Source organism: Dromiciops gliroides, chromosome 6, assembly GCF_019393635.1.
Source record: "Dromiciops gliroides isolate mDroGli1 chromosome 6, mDroGli1.pri, whole genome shotgun sequence".
NCBI classification, from domain to species: domain Eukaryota; kingdom Metazoa; phylum Chordata; class Mammalia; order Microbiotheria; family Microbiotheriidae; genus Dromiciops; species Dromiciops gliroides.
In genome coordinates, this window is record NC_057866.1 from 8,094,933 (window position 1) to 8,116,357 (window position 21,425).

Sequence of the window (21,425 nt, forward strand, 5' to 3'; positions counted from 1 at the left end):
TTAATTTTTTCTTTGCTTTTCACGAGACTCTTGTACTTTTACTAGCACTTCTTGTTTTCTCAATGCTTTGCAGCAGGGAATCTGACAATCTCAGGGTTTCAGATTTGGAAAGAATGTAAGAGGGTATGTAGGCTAATTTATAGCAAAAAGGAATTCCCTTATCAGTAATGGTGCCAAACTCACATAGAAATGGATCACTGCTGGATACATACTGACTTAGAAAATCACAAATTATCACCATCTAGGTTGCACATTATTTTTACTTATTTTGTTAAACATTTCCAAATGACGGGGTTTTGTTGTTGTTGTTGTTTTTGGTGAGGCAATTGGGGTCAAGTGACTTGCCCAAGGTCACACACCAGTAAGTGTCAAGTGTCTGTGGTCAGATTTGAACTCAGGTCCTCCTGACTCCAGGATTGGTGCTCTATCCACTGTGCCACCTAGCTGCCCCACCCAATGACGTTTTAATCTGGTTTGGGTCACACTGGTGAACTTTGCCAATTCCTCTGCTCTTTAACATCTCCTAAAATATCAGCCTTCAGTAATGGATCCCTTCTACTTCCACTAACACTCCCTTCTGAAACAATTATAATTGTTGTGAATTTTTCCTTACAACAGAACCAGAAATCTACTTTCCTCCAAGTATTTTGCACAATTATCTTATGCTTCAGTGATGTCAAAGAGAACAATGCCAATTCTTCGACGAAGCCTTCAAATGTCTCCTATATGTTAAAATAAATTAGTTTTACACACAGGAAAGTCCGTCTTTCCTACTTCATCTACAGCAGAACTTCCCAACCTTTCTAACTTCTAACCTCTCCACCAAAATTTGATTTTGAAGAATCTTTTCTTCCTCTCACCAGAGTGTTTGTACATGATGTACTTTTTTTTTTTTAATTTATTTTTGGGTGAGGCAATTGGGGTTAAGTGACTTGCCCAAGGTCACACAGCTAGTATGTGTTATGTGTCTGAGGCCGGATTTGAACTCAGGTCCTTCTGAATCCAGGGCCGGTGCTCTATCCACTGTGCCACCTAGCTGCCCCTGTATTTAACTTTCAAAAAGAATATTTCAATCTCCAAACATCACCATGGGATAATGTGGTATTGATTGTTCTAAATAAGAAAGGCAACTCTATAGGCTTTTATTGTACAAGTATTGCTTCCAAGTTAACATGTGATGTTCTTTTTATCAGCTTCAAATGGACATAAAGGATAAAGAGATTGCCTGAGTTTAACCTCACTACTGTGTCTTCCTCAGAGAACCTTGCTGGATTTCCCAGGATATTTACACGTCATTACTTCAAAGTCTGGTTTTCCTGATAGGCTTTTCAAATTACTGAGTTCTAACCTATAAAGATGCATCTAACAGGCTTAGACTTGAAGGAGAGGTCCAATTTTAGGGACGACAGGTTAAAAAAAACCCACCATGAAAACCCCAAAGATGCCAGGCTGGGTCCCAGCAGTGGAAAGTGGCCCAAGATGAATAATTTAGCATTATCAAAGTGCCTCATAGATGGCTATGTGGGGCACAATCCCAGTTCCTTTTCCACAGCAAAAAAAGGAGTTTCTAACAAGAGCTGGTAAAGGAGCTCAGTTCGTTGGAGAATGGTCATATTTTTGTTTTAGGACCTCAAAATACCCAACAGAAGAACTGGCTGCTGTCAATGAAAATGAGATCAAAGTCCAGTTGGAAACCAGCCCACTTTTAGGAAGGAGTCTCACCATTTCCTGGGCAGAAGTGTTGGAACTGAAATGACCTACAATTCAGGGAACACAAAGAGCTAGGATCAACAACAGCTGACTCTGTAGTACTTTAGAGTTAACAAAATGCTTTACATATATTATCTTTTTTTGGCCGGGCAATGAGGATTAAGTGACTTGCCCAGGGTCACACAGCTAGTAAGTGTCAAGTGTCTGAGGCCAGATTTGAACTCAGGTCCTCCTGAATCCAGGGCCAGTGCTTTACCCACTGCACCACCTAGCTGCCTCCCTAGATTATCTTTTTTGATCCTCTCAATGCCAAGTACTGTTATTATCATCCCCATTATACACATGGGGAAACTGAGACAGAGAGGTTAAAATGATTTACTTGCCCAGGGTCACACATGTAGCTAGTAAGCATCCGAGGCAGGATTCCTATGCAGGTCTTCCTGACTCCAGGTCCAGTGATCTACTCCCTAAGCCACCCAGCTGCCTCAGGAACCACGAACAAACACAACATTAGGTTTTTCCTCAGAACTTTTGTAACATTTTATACTCTAAATGTGGGGCAGCTATTTGGTGCCACAGTCAGGAAGACTGACCTTCCTGAGTTCAAATCTGGCCTCAGACATGCCAAGGCTGTGTGACCCTGATCCTCAGTTCCCTCATCTGTAAAAGGAGCTGGAGAAGGAAATGGCAAACCCCTCCAGTATCTTTGCCAAGAAGGTCCCAAATGGGGTCACAGAGTCAGACATGACTGAACAACAAAAACTCTACATGCACCAATCACATCACCCTGATACTTTGGACTGCTCCATCTGTCAGTCAGTCAATGAACATTTATGGGGCAACTATTACGGATATGCCAGGTGCTGGGAAGACAAAGGAAGAAGTGAAAGTGTCTGTCCTGGAGCAGATCATCTACTGGAGAAAACATGAATAGGAAAGTATCCTGGCCTATACACAAAGTAAATCCTTAACAGTCTAGAGACAGAAGCCCCCTTAGCAGCTGGGAGACAGACAAATCCAGAGTGGTTCTGAGCTGAACCTGGCAAGACAGAAGGGATTGATTCTATGGTAGCTGAAAGAGAGGAGGAAGTAGATTCACAGCACAGGGGACAGATGGACAGCACAAAGGTACAGGCAGGAGATGGAATGCTGTCTTGAAGGAACAAGATGACTGACTTGATCAAAGTTCTCCTATTATAAAAAAAAAAAAGAACACTGTAATTATGACTAAGATCCCACCTCCACGGTGAGGGAAGCCTGTTCAACTCTGAGTCTCTCAAGATAAAGATGGCTAAGTATGCTCGTATGCTTGAGAAAAAAGGGAGACAGTGGTCCAGCCATTCTGGAAAGCAATCTGGAATCCTGGCCCACAGTCACTGAGGCTGGGCACTTCCTCAGACATAGCACTACTAGGCCTACAGGCCAAAGATGCCGGATAAATGTTAAGGAACAATTTACTGGAAAAGTAAAGGTAAAAAGAATAGTTGACATTTATATGTGCCAGGAATTGTGCTAAGTACTTTATAATTATTATTTCATTTGATCCTTACAACACAATATAGGTGTTATTACTATCTCCACTTTACAGATAAGGAAACCAAGGCAAACAGAAGTTAAGTGATTTGCCCAAGGTCACTCAACTAGTATCTGAGGCTGAATCTGAACTCAGGTCTGCCAGACTCCAGGCACTCCGGTGCTCTACCCACTGTGCCATCCAGCTACCTTAAATGGATGTCACTATGCACCTGGAGTGTATCGCTCTTCAATCAGGAGGCAAGTAGTAGCAGGCTTTCACACCCGTCTTCTGGAGTCATGGTTGGTTGTTGTGTGGATCAGAATTTCCTACATCTTTCAAAGGTGTTTTTCCTTACAATGCTGTTACTGAATAAATCATTCCTCTGGTTCTCACTTCAATCCAGGATTTCTATGAAATTTCCCCTTCTGCCATTTCTTGTGGTATTCCATTTCATTGGTATAAGAGAATTGTTTCAGCCATTCCTAAATTGATGAGGTCCCTCTTCACTTCCAGTTCTTTGTCTTCCTGGACCCCCCCAAAAAGAACTGCTATAAAATACCTGTACGCACAGTGCTGAACACACAATAGGCACTTAAATGCTTAATGACTGCCTGGCACTCTAAAGACATTTATTTTTTTTGGTTGTGTTTTTTTTTTTTGGTGGGGCAATGGGGGTTAAGTGACTTGCCCAGGGTCACACAGCTAGTCGGTGTCAAGTGTCTGAGGCCGGATTTGAACTCAGGTATTCCTGAATCCAGGGCCAGTGCTTTAACCACTGTGCCATCTAGCTGCCCCCTGCTTGACACTCTAGAAGAAAGGAAAAAACAAAAAATGAACCTCTACTTTCATCCTGTCAGTCAATAGGAAAGGAAGTACCAAAAAGTGAGTGAAGTACCTATCAGGAAGTTGAGTCCATTTGAAAAATATCAAATTAGATAACTCCCCAATAAATAATACACAACTAGGAAACATGCCATGCAATTCTCCCTTTGGTTTGTTAGGTGAATCTGGGGAGACTGAAGCAGTCCTCTGAGACCAGAAGTTATTACACAGCTTCTTCTTTCCATCTCTGCTCTATTCTTCTCTCTCTCAGGAGTTCTCTCTCAACTTTAAGGCTGTACTTTATATATCTTGATAAGCCCCCAGGCCCACCCTTTAGCCAATGTATTTTTGGGAAAATGTCAGAACCAGTGCTTAGAGAGGACACTTTTTTCCCCACAGCATTTTAGACTCTGTACTTGGCCAGGTACTAGAAGATGGGACTGGAGAAATGCATCTGAGACAATGAGGAACTGGGATCAAGATCTAGTCATTGAAACTTTCTACTGGATTATGGCTCAAAAATGGTCCCCCTGAGCTTCTGGGCAACACAAGAAGAGTAAAGGAAAAAGGATCCACACGGACAAAATATTTATAGTAGCTCTCTTTGTGGTGGCCAAGAATCAGAAATCAAGGGGATACCCATCAATTGGGGAATGGCTGAACAAGTTGTCGTAGATGAATGTAATGGAATACTATTGTGCTGTAAGAAATGATGAGCAGATGGATTTCAGAAAAAACCAGAAAGACTTGCATGAATTGATGCTGAGTGAAATGAGCAGAACCAAGAGAACATTGTACACAATAACAGCAACATTGTGTGATGATCAACTGTGATAGACTTGGCTCTTCTCATCAGTGCAATGATCCAAGACAATTCCAAAAGACTCATATGATGGAAAATGCTCTCCACATCCAGAAAAAAGCTGTGGAAACTGAATGCAGATTGAACCTTACTCTTTTAACTTTTGTTATTTTTTTCTTTCTTGAGGTTTTCCCCTTTTGTTCTGATTCTTCTTTCATGACATGACTAATGCAGAAATATGTTTAATATGATTGTACATAAATAATCTATATCAGATTGTTTTCTGTCTTGGGGAGGGGGGAGGGAGAAAAATTTGGAACTCAAAATCTTAGAAAAACAAATGTTGGGGGAAGCTAGGTGGCGCAGTGAATAGAACACCAGCCCTGGATTCAGGAGGACCTGAGTTCAAATTCAGCCTCAGACACTTGATACTTACTAGTTGTGTGACCCTGGACAAGTCACTCAACCCTCATTGCCCTGCAAAAACAAAACAAAACAAAAAATGGAAAAACAACAACAAGAAGAGTAGGGGAAGCTATCCCTACCTCTGCCTCAGTGCATATGGGTATACTAAAGTAGCTCATCAAAATGAATACAGAATTCATTTATGAAGGAAAAGGGCAAGAGGGATGGTTTTCATAAGGCATTTCTATTTAAACCCTGGGGGGGGGGGAATGAAAAATGTAACATTTGATATTTTCAACTAAGCTCTCTTGTGATTCAGGATTGAATGTGTCTGGTCATTACCTACTTAACACAGTGCTTTGCACATAATGAGCGCTCAGAAATGTTCATTCATTCCTTCACTCATTCCTTCATCCATTCAGCACTTGGCTGGGAAATTCTTTACTTTATCCAAAAGGAAGAAGTTCCTCTTTCAGCAAATGGCTGATTTTGTGCTACTTGGTGTAGCAGGGACCTACGATGGTAGTTCCCAGCGCAGCCCACTGCCCCAAGAGCCTCCTCATGCACCTCCTTCCTCAAAATCTGACTCACAACAAAGCCAAAGGCACCACACCAATCTCCCTCGGCTGCCACTGTTAGAGATGTCAATATGTCAAAAGGAGATTACAGGCAGGCCCTGGCCTAACTGAAAGGAGCTCAGAGTCCTACCGTGACTGTTTTAAGGGAAGGGGGACTATGTTATCAAGCAGGGGCAAAAAAAGAGACCCATGAAAGGGACATGGCTGGTACATGCACAAGGGGCAGGCAGTGGGGGAAAGGAGAGGCAGCAAATACAGGCTCAGGTGCTGATGGAAAAATATGCGACCCGCTTGTCCTTACAAAAAGAACAGAATGGAATGTTCTCACTTTATTCAGATCTTCTCTGCCTTTCCTATACAGTGAGAGCATATTATATGGTCCTCTCAAGAAAAATCTGGAATCAAAGTGAGAATTTTACCCATTAAAAAAACCCAAGTGAGACAGAATAAGTATAGAATTGAAGAGAAATTTTAAATGACTCAATAAAACCAAACCATCATGGGGCTCTTAGATTGTTCTGGCCAGGAAGTGAGCCCCTCAGAGTCTGTGTTGTCTTGATAACAAATAGCACATGCCTGGGACTGAAGAAGCATTTTCACCCATTTTTGGTCTTCGTGAGGATTTCAAGTCTGCCTCACTCACCAGCTCCATTAGCTGTTTACTGCTTGGGCCTCCATCATCTTGACCCCTCCATCATCTAAGCCCCTCCTAGACAATTCACTCTGGAATTGTCAGTGTTCTGTCATGGCCGCTAGGTGGCGCAGTGGAGAGAGAAAGCTTGGCCTGGAGTCAGGAAGACCTGAGTTCCAATTAGAACTCAGACATTTACTAGCAAGTCACATGAACTCTGTCAGCCTCAGTTTCCTCATCTGTAAAATGAAGCTAATACCTCCCAAGGTGACAAACTAAGCTGTTAAGACAACTTTGGTTCTGGATAGGACCCGGACACCATCATGACAGGCATTCAGTTTATCAGTGGCGCTGGCGACAGAACTTTTTAACCCAAACACCAACTTCCATGCCTCTACATGCCACCCTTGCACTAGACACCAGTATGTGTACCACAGTACTACACATACCACCCGAGACACAGAAATCTGTAAATAATTTTTAGTCATTTCCAGGTAGGTAACAATAAAAGTTAGTTGTGCCATCTTATTCTGCAGCTTAAGAACCTATGAATAGGGGCAGCTAGGTGGCGCAGTGGATGGAGCACCGGCCCTGGAGTCAGGAGTACCTGAGTTCAAGTCTGGCCTCAGACACTTAACACTTGCTAGCTGTGTGACCCTGGGCAAGTCACTTAACCCCAGTTGCCTCACAAAAAAAAAAACAAAAACAAAAAAACAAAAACAAAAAAAAGAACCTATGAATAACATCGGGATGATGGAGTCCAAAGTTAGCCAAAGTGTTCGATTCAACAGGATTTATTTCGTTTCTGCTAGATACCAGATTATAACATGGCAGGGGGGGGGGGGAGCTACAAAAGGAGACACAGTTGCTGACTTCAATGACCCTGCAATCTTACTGAACACAGTACCTAACTTTTCTGGAAAACAAACACCTTTCTGGTTTACAGTAAACACCTCATTTTACAGATAAGGAAACTAGGGCCCATAAGAATTATCCACATAAAACAGTCAGAAGAAAACAAACAGAAGATATACCTAGGAGGGACGGTTAGAAAAGAGACAGAGGTCCTTAAAAGCAAGCACAATAACAACTGTGATCTGATAGGCAATGGATAACACTTCCACAGGGATATCAAGGGAATAGAATATGAACACTATTTCGGATGGTCAGCCTGGTTATAGCGTGCAGGATGTTTTGGGAGAAGGGAGTCTGAAAGGACCATGGGCAAAATGTGACCTGCCGAAATAATTATCTAGCACATCCTTGGGTGCTAACAGGCCAGCCAGGAGGGGCTAACTCACCACCGGCTACTAACTTTGGGTCAACTGGAGTTTCATTAGTAAACTGTAAACAATTCAAGGAGAGAACACACATGGTTAGCCACACACCCACATACGTAGATTTCTAGGCTGAAGATGGACAAAGCAACCAGTCTGAAGGAGGACCAGAACTATGGTCATAGCAACAGGAATAGAAAGGGGCTAAATTCAGGTGAAAGAACCAACCCTGATGGCAACAGAGGAGATAAAGGGTGGAGGAAGAGGAGCTGCTAAAGATTACTTCTCCCCTAGATGCTGTGTACCATTTGGGCAAAGAAAAAAATCTCATAGTTTTGGTTGTCCTCTCATCTGGTGGACCATTAGACACATAGAAGCTTAGTAATAAATGTTAAGCTGAAGGGAAATTGGGAAGGTAAACAGCATATTAAGGGGGGAAAATTACAAACTTGTATCCAGTCTATCTTAGTGTGCAGGAGTGGGGAGGGGACAATGTAACAAAAGCATCCCTATGCCCACAGCACTCATATTTTAGTAGCTTTTATATGAAGCTTCGTTAGAATAAACATCCTAATGAATATTTTATTTTTAAATGAATTTTTGAATGAATATTTATTTTTTAAACTGCTACAATTCACAGAGGGAATAGCAAAGTATATTCTGCAAAGAAATCATGTCTTGCTAAGATGAATGCAAACATAATTTAGACTTTTAAAAAGGCTTCTACACCCAAAGACCTTTTAAAAGAGCACCTAAAATAATGAGGGTGAAAATTCTATCACGGATAAAATTACTTGCAGAAAGGAAACCAAAGCCAGAGGTAAATCAACACTTTTCTTAATAGTAAAGTATAATAATAGGGTCCCTCCCTAGACAGGCAAATGATCAGTAACTTAAGAGTCTCAGAGTTGCTTTGGGCATATGGCAGTTAAAAGACTTGCCCAACAGCTAGGTGGCGCAGTGGATAGAGCACCGGCCCTGAAGTCAGGAGTACCTGAGTTCAAATCTGGCCTCAGACACTTGACACTTACTAGCTGTGTGACCCTGGGCAAGTCACTTAACCCCAACTGCCTCACTAAAAAAAAAAAAAAAAAAAAAAAAAAGACTTGCCCAAGGTGACAGGATATATGTTAGAGCAATTGAACTCAGGTCTTCCCCCACCCCTTGACCCCCCAGGCCAGCACTTTACCCTCGATACCCACCATGTGGTACAACTGTTATGTTAGCCCCTCAAATTCAAAAAGACCAGAAGGCTTTCGATGGAGCCTTCCTGGAAGGATTTCTCCTAAATACTGACAATAATCACCTTGAGTAAGAAGGGAAGGGTGGCACAGTGGATAAAGCACTAGTCCTGCATTCAGGAGGACCTGAGTTCAAATTTGACCTCAAACACTTGACACTTACGACCTGTGTGACCCTGGGTAAGTCACTTAACCCTCAATGCCCCGCCCCCTCACCAAAGGGAAGACTCCCCTCACTGTAAGTGGAATAGGAAGCCAGGGAATCAGGGAACTGCCCAGCTCACTGGATTTCTGGTGGCCAGTGCATTTTCTAAGCCTCCGTCAATCAGGTACAGACAGCTCTATAGCAGCTTATTGTTTCTGTTCAGTGGTTTTAGTTATGTCTGGCCCTGTGACCCCATTTGGAATTTTCTTTGGCAGAGGTACCGGAGTGGCTTGCATTTCCTTTTCTAATTCATTTTACAGAAATTGAGAAATTGAGGTAAAGTTAAGTGACTTGCCCAGAGTCACACAACTAATGAGCCTATAAGGCTGGATCTAAGCTCAGGAAGATGAGTCTTCCTGACTGCAGGCCCAGATGCTCTATCCACTGTGGTCCCCCCCCCCCCCGCCCCCGCCCTCTATAGTAACTAAAGGTTTACAAAGAGACTTCCTCACGATTCTGCAGATTTATGTAGACAGTCCAGGTATGATTCTTCTCATTTTACAAAGTATTAAATAGGCTCCAAAGGTAAGTGACTTGAACAGGATCCTACAGGCCCATCCCTGCACTCATACATGGGGTTCTTTTCACTATACCTCAAGAAAGACAATGATGAAGAAAGGAGAGCTCAGACTCCGAGGAGGACAGAGTAAGGGACAAAAGGCACTTCTATTGTGCTAACTACCAGGCTATTATAACTTTCTAAACATTGGAATTTTGTGCAAAACATTTTTTATTCACTAGATTTTAATTCTGCTTTAAAGCCTCCACCACCATTTATTAAGCTTCCACAACAAGCCTACCACACATGACAGACAAAAAAGAAAAGTGTCTTTCACCCACTTGGAGAGTCTGGGGAACACAGGTCCTACTGAGGGTGCTCGGGGGCTGCACAAAGAGCCAGACTTCTTATCAGCTGGATAACCTTCAGTTCTATCACTTCTAAACTGAGGGAGCCACACCTCAGGGCCATTGTGAGATAACAGGGAGAAAGTACTTTGTTCCTCTTTAAACACATTCAAGGGTTCCTCACTTTAGAGCAGGGCTGTACACAGGTGTATCATTCCCAGACCAATGGAAGCCCCCAGTGGGCAGGCTCCCTGGTTTTACCTTTGCATCCCACATGCCTAGAACACAATAAGAGCTAAACTGATGCCGGTGGAAACAACAAACTGGACGGACGGACGTGCCCCAGCAGTCTCTGGCATCTTGCATAACTGGGAGCCCTTCCATTCTGAATTCCTTAGAAAAGGCCTTTCCGAGGCAGCTAGGTGGCACAGTGGCTAGAGCACCGGCCCTGGAGTCAGGAGCACCTGAGTTCAAATCTGGCCTCAAACACTTGACACTTAATAGCTATGTGACCCTGGGCAAGTCACTTAACCCCAATTGCCTCACCAAAAAAAAAAAAGGCCTTTCCTGCTTTTCACCAACAGTCTCCCCTCCTTATGCTCCAGTCTCCTGCATAGCGCCTTGTACAGAACAGGCCCTTGATTCAAATACTTGTGGAACTGAATTTCTAACAAACTCACCAAAAGAGATACAACAAGTTAAGGAGCCCAGGGGATGATACACAGCAGTGGTGTCAAATGGAAATGGAAATGGGAGTCCCTGAAGGCAGCAAACTGGCTTAGTTTTAAAAGGTAGTGTCATCCATGTTTCATTGTATTTTTGGTTTTTGCAAACCATTTCCTGATACATTTTAATTTGGTTCCACTCCCTGGAGTGTTGGACACACCTCTGATATAAATGGAGAGGAAATCCAATCCATCAGTTTATACAGGGGTGAGATGCCTGGGGGTCAAAGACGGGGGCCCAAATCCCACTTTGGTCTCTCTCTCTCTCCATTTTCAGCCTCTCCCTCCCTAGTCATTTGCTCCTTCCAGGCTGCCCCAGTCCTAAAACCTCCTTATTTGATCCTATTATCCCTTCAAACCATCACCGCTCGAGATCTCCTTTTCATAATGGAAATTCTAGAAGAAGCAATCTCTATAAACTGACTCTACTTTTGACTTGCAATCTGGGTTTCAACCTCATCTCTTAAGTGAAACTGCTTTAAGGTTACTGAATAACTAACTAAACAAAATCTACTTGCATCTTTTGTTTCTCTATCTACTGCGTTTTGTAAGGTACCCACCCTCCGGGAGAACAATCCCTTATAACAGAAGAAAAATACCAATTCAACAAACCCAATCAGTACCTCAAAAGGTCTGACAATACGCGCATTGTTCTGCATCCATGGCCTCTTATCACCTCTGCAAAGGAGGGGAGAAGGGAGCGCCTTCTTTCTTTTCTTTGGGGACATGCTTGGTCATCACAATTTTGCAGCATCAAGTTTCCAGTGTCCATTATCTCCCTAGCCAAATCCAATGGGCTTTTCTTAATCCCCATGCTTCTTGACCCTTTGTCAACATCTGACACTGATGCCCATCCTCTCTCCTCCTGGGCTTTCCATGACGCTGCTCTCTCCAGATTCTCCCACTGTCTGCTTGGCCGCTCCGGCAGTCTTTGCTGTCCCACTCCCTATGTGTGAGAGGATTCCCTGCTCTAGTCCCAGGTCCTCTTCTCCCCCCGCCCCAAGAGATCTCAGAAATTTCTCATGACATGTGGTTGCACATCACCGGTGGGCTGGGAACAAAGGATGGGGATTTGCACACCAGCTCTGCCTCCTCCCTGTGACCTCACTTTGCCAGGCCTCAGTGGCCTCTGTAGAAGGAGGCCTTCCGGTTCTAAAGCTATGATGCCAACACGTCCAACTAGATGACCCATAAGCAGCTGAAATCCAACATGTTTCCAACAGAATGCCTCATCATTCCTCTGAAGCTCCATACTCCTCTTCTATCCTCCGTTGCTGAGGATACCACATTCTCATGGTCCAGATTGGGCACTTTGGAGTCATCCTTGACTCTTCTACTTTCTTCACCCCTTAGATTCAACTAGCTGAGAATTCTGCCATGTCCTGCCTTCATCCTTTCACCTCTGTCTTCTTCTCTCTACTTCCACTCCCACCTTCTGCCTGTCACCTCCTGTCTAACCTGCTCTGCTCCCATCTCCTTCTCTCTTCTCCCATCTACACAGCTGCCCAAGATCTGACCTTCTCCCTGCCCTTCTGGCTGGCATTTCAAGAGCTGGACAATCTGTCTCCTCCCTTCTTCAGATTTATTAGCCCTCACTTCTCTTTATACACTCTAGGGTTCTAGCCACACTGGTCTCCTTGCTTTGCCCAGGCTTTCCTCCTCTCCACCTCACCTCCCTGCAGCCTTAGTTTACCTGGAAATTCACTCCTGACCTGGCTGCTTACATGACTGTGTACCTATTCTGTATCTGCATATAGGAATCCATTATTTCTCCCCAAACAGCAACAAGCTCCTTCATGGCAGGGATTTGTTCAGTAAATCCCCCATTACCTAACAGAGGTCCTGGTACCCAGAAGGTGCTTAATAAATGCTTGTTGCTAGGCTCCTATGAATTTGGGTTCTCAAAGAAATCTCATCTGGCTAAAAAGACTTTAATTCCAGGGGGAAAAGGCCTGTAAACAGCACGTCTTAAGCGTTCCATGATTTAAAAACTCTGACTTATCCTTTCCCCTCTATCATAAAGGCAGCTCACCGCGGTGTATGGAACACTGGAACTCACGGCAGAAAGACCCAAGTTCAAATCCAGCCTCAGACACTTGCTGATCCTGCTACTGATCACTTCTGTCTCTATTTCCTCATCTATAAAATGGGGATAACACTTAACTCCCAGAATGACTGGAAGGATCAAAGATAAAGATGTGTAAAACACTGTGCCAATATTCTGCCCAGTGTAAGAAGCTGGAAATCAGTCACTGCACTGCAGAGTGGAGCTGCTGAGGAAGAGAACAATTTCCTGTTACAATGTCCTTGTTCTAATCACAGGGACAACCCACAGGGTCACAGCAAAGAAGATTTGTAGAACATTCATTCAATGCCATCTATGCCCATTTAACTATGAGTGTCTCCTGAGCTCTGTACGGGCCTCTTCTCCTTTCGCTCTCTAACACCTCACTTAGTGATCTCATCCATTCCCAAGTGTTCAATTATCATCTTTATGCAGGAGTCCCAGAGGTAGACATCCAGCCCTAGTCTCTCTCCTGAGCTCCCAGTCCCACAAAGTAGTTGTTGAGTCATTTCAATTATATTGGACCCTTCACAAACTCATTTGAGGTTTTCTTGGCAAAGTGGTTTGCTGTTTCCTTCTCCAGCTCATTTTACAGATGAGAAAACTGAGGTCAGCAGGGTAAAGTGACTTGTCCAGGGTCACACACAGTTTCAGAGGTCAGATTTTAACTCAGGGAGATGGTCTTTATGGCTCCAGGTCCACTCTGTGCACCTAGCCCCCCAGTTCCACATCACCACCTGCCTTTAGAGCACGTTAAAGTAGACACCATGTGGTCATCTCAAATTCAATGTTTCAAAAATAATACTCCTCTTTTCCCTGAACCCTCCACTCTTTTGAACTTCACAGTCACTGTTAAGGGCACGACCCTTTCCCAAGTCACCCATGGCCACAACCTCGGTGGCAAACTGGAATCCCCACTCTCACTTATCCCATGCTTGGTTGCCAAATAGGTTTTGACCTTGCCAACATCCCTGTGTAGCCCATTGTCTCTACTCACAAGATCTCCCTACCGCCTTAACTCAGACCCTCATCTCTGGACCCCTCACCTCCCACCTGGGATACTGCAATGATAGCCTTCTTCTCATTAGCTTCTTGCCACAAGTCATCCTCCACTCAACCGGCAAAGTGATGTCTCCCCCAACTGAATAAACTCCAGTGGCTCCTTCATTACCTCCAGAATCAAACATCAAGCCTTCTGCCATTTAAATCTTTCACCAGCTGGCCGGTTCCTAGAATTCATTCTCCTCCACAGACTCTGCAATCCTGCTACCCGGGTCTATTTGCATTTCCTCCTCATACAAGACACTCCCACCTCCCATTTCTATGCCTTGGCATGGCTGTGCCAAGTCTGGAACGCTTTCCCAACTCATCTGTTCCCTGGCCTCCTTGAGGACGAAACTCAAATTCTGCCTTCAGCAAGAGGCCCTTCCCGACCTCCAAGCTGCCAGAGCCTTCTCCTCTAAGGTTAACTTGACAGATCTGCTATCTGCCCCTCACTGGAATGTGAACTCCTTAAGGGCTGGAACTATTTGTGCTTTCCTTCCTATCCCCATGCCTAGAACATAGGAAATGCTTAAAATGTGTGTGGTTGTTGACTGACTGCAAAAAGCTTCAATTTCCTGGTTCAAAGCATAAAGAAAAGGTCTGGCAGGTACTTCAGAGAATAGCAGACTGTATGGAAAGCATAACCATGTGAAGCAAAGAAACATAATCGACATATGTCCTAAAACCAGCACGTTGTCCATTTCTATCCTTTAGTAAATCTCTTAATCTGAGGCTTAAGAAGGACTGGCAAAAACTTGGCGCTAAGCCCACAAAGTTTCTAAATTAAGGCATACTCTTTGACCTAGAGATACCAGGTCTATAGGTCCATAACCCAAAGAGATCCAAAAAGAAGAAAAGGTTGGATATGTACAAAAAATGTGTTGTTGTTGTTATGGCAAAACCAAGGAGATCCCTGCAGACGGGGGAGGGGGGAGTTAATAAGTTTTATGAATGCAATATCATAGTATTATGCTGTAGGGAATGAAGAAAGAGATGGTTTCACTGGCAAGCCCAGCATGTGGTACAACACAGATTTGTCCCATGTCCCCCCTGTTTGTATGCCCTTCACTGCCCACTCCTTAGTTCATTTTTCCTAGAATTTTCCCTCTTGTCACACGGAAATGATTGGTGCCTGCTTCCCCTGAAACAGTTACTTGGTGCCATCTGGCTAGAATCTTGCCTCATGTTTTAGACAACAATTTGAGGTCATTCCTCTTGAGTTCCCTCTTCCTCATCTCCCATGACTCAGCCACCTTCTGCCCCTCTGTCTTACATGATGAAGTGGCCTGACCTGCTCCAGCAATGCCATAGCATCCTGTCTCCTTGGTCATCCCCATCTCTGACTGTATTTCAGTCTGTCTACTCACTCCTCAAAAGCCTCAAAAACTCATCTGATGCTTCTATCCCAGCTAACTATGCCCTGTATCTCCTGACTGCCCTTTGCAGCCCGAGTCCTTTAAAGGCTATCTGGGATAGGTGCCTGCACTTCCTCTGCTCCCATGCTCTTCTGAACCTCTGACAACATGGCTTTCCACCTCATTATTCCACTAGAACAGCTTTCTCCAAAGTTGCCACTAATCTCTTAATGGCCCAATCCAGTGGCCTTTTTTAAGTCTTCACCCTCCTTGGCCTCTCTGCAGCTTTGGACATCACTGCTCGTCCTTCTCCTCCTTGACAGTGTCTTCTCTCTAGGTTTTCTGGACACCTCCCTCCCTCTCCCCCTCCTCCTAGCTCTCTGACTGCTCCTTCTCAGCCTCTTTCACTGAATCTTCTTCCAGCTGTACCTATAGGTGTCCCTCCAGACTCTGTCCTGGGCCCTCTTCTCCCTCTAGACCACTTCACTTGGTGATTTGCATCAGCTCCCATGGATTTAATGACCATCTCCATACTGATAATTCCCAAATCTACCTCTCCTGCCCTGACTTCTTTGCTGATTTCCCATCTCATCCCCAATGATCTTTTGGACATCTTAAACTCAACATGTCCAAAACCGAACTCATGATCTACCCTCACCTTTCTTCCCTATTACTGTAGAGGGAAACACTAGCTTCCCAGGCCCTCAGGCTCAGAAGCTAGGAGTTAACCTGACTTCTCGCTCTCTCTCAATCCCCCATATCCAATACAGTGCCAAGACCTGTTGTTACCTCTGCACCACCTCAGAAAGGCCTGGAGAGACTTGCATGAACTGATGTACAGTGAAGCGAGCAGAACCAAGAGAATGTTGTGCCCAGAGACAGCCATATTGCTGGATGAAAAACTGTGAGTGACTTAACTATTCTCAACAATACGATGATCTAAGACAATCCCAAAGGACTAATGATGAAACATACTGTCCACCTCCAAAGAAAGAACTGATGTTGATGGAACAGAGACTGAAACATACTATTTTTCACTTGCTTTCTTTTTTTTCTCTTTTATTCAAGTTTTCTTACACAAAATTACTAATATGGTAATGTTTTACACAATCGTACATGTATGGCCTATATCTGATTGCTTAAGGCCTCAGGGAGGGAGGGATAAAAATTGGAACCTAAAACTATAAAAATGTTTATTACTTTTTCTTTTTTTTAAGTCCTACCCACATGGGGTCTAGGCCCCTTCAACTTGGATGTCTGAAGACCAGGGGAGGCACCAAGCCAACTCTGCTGACCAGATGGGTTTCCATACAGAGACAAGGGGGTCCACATCTATAGAAGCTAATGCTCCAGTAACTTTGCTGCATATCCTTCCTGTGGTTAGGGCTAAGGTAACCCTTTTATTAACTATTCAATGATTCATAAGTGCTTCATCATTTCATCCCAACTTCAAGTAACAGAGAACTAGCATTAGGCCAGACTCCAACATCTGAGAAGACCTGAAAGAACTAATGTGAGCAGAAACAGGGGAATAATACATACTATAACATCCACACTGTAAAAAGAAACAATTCTGAAAGACTCAGAGCTCTGATCGATGCACCGATCAACCATGACTCCAAAGGCCTGATGATGAAGAACACTGCTTGTCTTCTAGTAAGAGGCAATGACCTAATACATAGAATGAGATGCACCCTTGGACGCGACCAATGGGGTGTGTGGTTCTTGACTCCTTGTTACAAGGGTTTGCTTTGGTTTGACTTTTCTGGGGGCAGGAGGAAGAAAAAAATAAATGTTTGATAACTGAAGAAAATAATTTTTAAAAAATGACTAGTGGGGGGCGGCTAGGTGGTGCAGTGGATAAAGCACCGGCCCTGGATTCAGGAGTACCTGAGTTCAAATCCGGCCTCAGACACTTGACACTTACTAGCTGTGTGACCCTGGGCAAGTCACTTAACCCCCATTGCCCCACAAAAAAAACACAAAAAACAAAAAACAAAAAATGACTAGTGGGGCAGCTCGGTGGTGAAGTAGATAAAGTGCCGGCCCTGGATTCAGGAGGACCCCAGTTCAAATCCGGCCTCAGACACTTGACACTCACTAGCTGTGTGACCCTGGGCAAGCCACTTAACACCCATTGCCCCACCAAAAAAAAAACACCAAACCAACTAGTATAACCTGGTTCCTCATGCACTAACATCCCTACCTTCAGCATCATTACATCCTGAATAGAGCACAAAGAGAAGAGGTAGACTTTTACAAACTATATTTTACAGTCATACAATTGACCGAAAGGTACAAAGAATAGAATGCCCACTCTATGATGGCTGTGTATCTATTATAAATATCTGACTTATGAGGTGGCAAGGTACAGTGGACAGAGAACTTGCCTCAAAGTCAGGAGACGTGGCTGCCAGTCCTGCTTTTGGGAATTCTAACACATCTAAATTTTAGAGGAATTTCCTTATCTGGGAGTTGTCTATAACAAAGAAATCCCAAGTCCAGTACCTCTCCCTTTTCCTGGAATCAATGGGGCGAAATGCTGCTTTGAATGTTTTCTTCCAACAAGGTATCCTTTCCATGCAAAATCTTAAAAAGTTCCTCAAAATATGTAGCAGATGTAACAGGCGACCCTCTCATCATTAATTATGAAGGAAGGCATAAAATAGGGAGCAATATATTTGACAAAGGCATTGACTACCATCATGGAGGTTACTTAGTGCAAATAATAAATGAACAGGTATTAAACTCCTACTATGTGCCAAGTAAAGTACTAAATGCTGGGGAATACAAATATGAAGAGGGTAAAAAAGCCCCTGCCCTCAAAGAGTTTACAATTGAATCAGGAAAGACAATACACAAAAGGAAACTGAAAAAAAGAAGGGGAGGTCTCTGACAGGGAGGAAACATGGGAGAAAGGTTTGAGATGTCTCAAACTAGTGAAGCTAGCTAAGAAATGAGATCACCTGACCTTGGCCCCCTTCTAAAATGTCTGGGTCCAAATCAAGGTGGGAACAACTGTGGCAAGTAACGTAGTATTGACTGCATCAAGCCCCCAAACACTGCCACGCCTTCCACATAGGATCCAAGATCACTCAAAACAGTATGGCTTAACTATCCACATAGGAAAAACCAAGTGGATAAAGAATGCTTGTCATCCAGACTGTAAGACATAGTAGGATGAAATAGACAACCTACGATTAAGGACTGCTTAAGTTATCAAGCTGGCCTTATCCTTGTGACCATTTAGCCTCTCCCCAAAGATTCCAAGTTCTATTAAAGCTCAGTGCAACAAGCATTGATTTAGAAACCCTTCAGCACTGGACACTGTGTTAAGTGCTACTGGTCATAAAAATAAGTCTCATTCCTTAAAGAACTTACATTCTACAGGAGGGGAAACATGTACAAAGATAAAGAAATACAAAATACATAAATGAGATACAAAGTAATTGGGGGGGGGGGAGTGTTGGTGGAAAACACTAACAATTGGGAGATTAGCCAAAGATTCCCGTCGAACAGCAATTCCTAACCTGGGGTCAATGAAGTTTGTTTTTCTTTAAAATAATTTAATTATGTGTAATTGAGGGAAAATATTTTTAAAAATAAAAATAATTTGATAAACATTTCAGTATATTTGGTCACAGTTGTTTTTCGATATAGTTGCAATCTTTTATAATCCTATGTACTTAAAGGAATATCCATTGGCTTCAGACAGTCAAAAGGGGTTGAAAACACAAAACTCTACACAAAAACACACAAAACCCCTACTGTAGAAGGTAGAATTTGAAGAGGGCCTTGGATGGAGCCAGGGATCCCAAGAGGCAGAGGTGATAAGGCAGGACAATTAGGGGGCAGACGAAGAACAAGCACAGAACGTGGAGATCAAGCATCATTTACAGGGAATGGCAAGTAGGTCAGTTTGGCCAGACTATAGAGCATGTAAAGAGTACTGTTTGGATCAATGGAGAAGGAAATCATTCAGGCCAGACTGAAGAGGGCTTTAAATGCTATAGAAGTTTATTTTATCCTAGATCCAAAAGGGGGTCACTGAAGCTTTGTGAGCATGGGAGTGATCAGTCCTGGGCTTTAGAAATATCAATTTGGTGGCTGCGTGGAACCTGGATTGTAGCAAACTATTGCAATGACCCAGGGCCTGTGTGGGTATGATGGCCATATTAATGGGGAGGTCAAAGTCAGATGTTGGAGGTAGAAAGAAATTAAGACTAGGCCAATAATTGGATTTAGGAGATGAAGAAAGACCCACTCTCCCTAGGATGTCTGGAAGGAAGGCAACATCTCATGACAAGAAGAGAAGTTACAAAGAGGTACAGATGTCAAGAAGAGAATGAATTCCATTGTGAACATGCTGAGAATTCTCTGGGACACCCAGGTGGGGCTATAAAGCAGGGGTGATTTGGAGGAGGAACTTCATGAGGGTCTGCTATGTCTATTTGGGGGTCACCTTCACAGGGATGATATCGACCCATGAGAAGGAACAAGCTCATAATGGACAGACCTTAAGAGAGGGCAGAACAAAGATGCCCTGGGACAAAACCCACTTAGTGGAAGGGATGGGGCACGAGGAGTCAGCAATAGAAACTGAGAATGGGAATTTTGTCACAGAAGCCAAGGCAGAAGAGCGCGGGGGTAGTTAACAGTATAGCAGTAAGGGATCGCTGGTAACCATGGAAAGAACAGACACATGTGAGTTCTAAGAACTCACTACTGGGGCAGCACATTTCACTTTTGCAAAGGCTGAATAGGAAGTTTTCCCTTATACTGAGCCAGAATCTAACCAACAGTAACTCCACCTGCTGGTTCTCGTGCTGCCTTCTAGGACCATCAAATGCCAATCTTAGCCCTCTTCCATGTGGTAAGCCCATTTGGAGCCAACTATCATGTCCTCCAAAAGCATTTCTTCAGACAAAATAGTCTCATTTTATGTCATGCTACTCATTTGGCAAGGTTTTGAATCCCCATACAGAGCTGGTCTCTTTCCTCGGCACATGCTCCAATTCCTCACGGATCTTCCTAAAATGTAATGTGAAGAACTGAGCCCAGTGTTCTAGAGGTGACAGGAGCAGGACAGGAGTACAGCTGCAAGCTCCCTCTACTTATATTCATGCAGTCTAAGATCACATTAGCTACCTCTAGCAAGTACGTCACACTGTTTACTCATACTGACCTTCCAAGACATAACCCCCCCAACAGTCTTTTTCATGTGAGCCACTGACTAAACTCATTTTTTTCTATCCTGCATTTGTGCCCTCGAATTCCCCACCTTAACCCAACTGTAAGTCTTTACATCCTTTTATTGATAAGCAAGCTAAGTGCTAAGCACATTCATCCAAGTCACTGGTAAAAATTCTGGACCCAACAGTGCCAGGATCAAGCTCTATGCTAAGTTCTTCACTAAAGACCTCCCATCCGAGGGTTCTGGGCAGCATTAGACAAGATGACACAAGAGAAATATTGATATTACCTGCTCAGTATTATCAGTTAGCTCTAAGACATTAAATAATCACTTCAATCAAGCTCTTTAAATTAGTGTTGAGGGACTCTGCGATGAGGATAGAGGCTCTACGTGCTGCTGCTGGAGGAATGAACTTTTCTAATATGCAGATGAAATCCAGGTCAAGTTAAATCAATTAATATTCTTTAAACTCCTTCTATGTGCAAGGTACTGTGAAAGATACAAAGAGATCAACAGACTCACAAGGTGATCTATTTGAAAGGACCCAGATATAGTAAATGACATTTATCAAATGTCCCTGAGTTCTCCAGCAGAATTCCAAGGAAGGTTGAGCCCCAGACTGGCACTGCCCACCACAAAGTGGCTATGAAGAAAAGCGTCACCAAAATGGAAGCAGTCAGGATCCCCAGAAGTAACCTGACCCTCCCACCAACATCCAACAAACATGAGTAGGAGATAGAGGGCATATAAGAAGCTTATATTCTACCGGGAGAGAGATCTGTACACAAGGAAGCCAATACAAAGTAATTTTAAGAAGAAAAGCAGGCTGACAAGTAGGACACTAGGGACATGAGAGAAGGGAATGGGAGCCTGGAAGGCCTCCTGGTGGAGAAAGAGTTTGAGCTATGGTTTGAAGGAAGCTGAGTACTCAAGAGAATTCAATACAGATAAGGGGTTCATTTAAACAGAGGCTGAAGCTAGAATGGCGCAAAACAGAAAACTAGAGGTC

General features: G+C 43.5%; 1 protein-coding gene across 5 annotated transcripts in view; it reads right to left on the bottom strand.

Moving 5' to 3' along the window:
* Positions 1-21,425, bottom strand: part of KDM2A (lysine demethylase 2A) — a 90,968-nt gene that overhangs the window by 62,825 nt on the left and 6,718 nt on the right. The gene's annotated exons all lie outside the window — the stretch shown is intronic.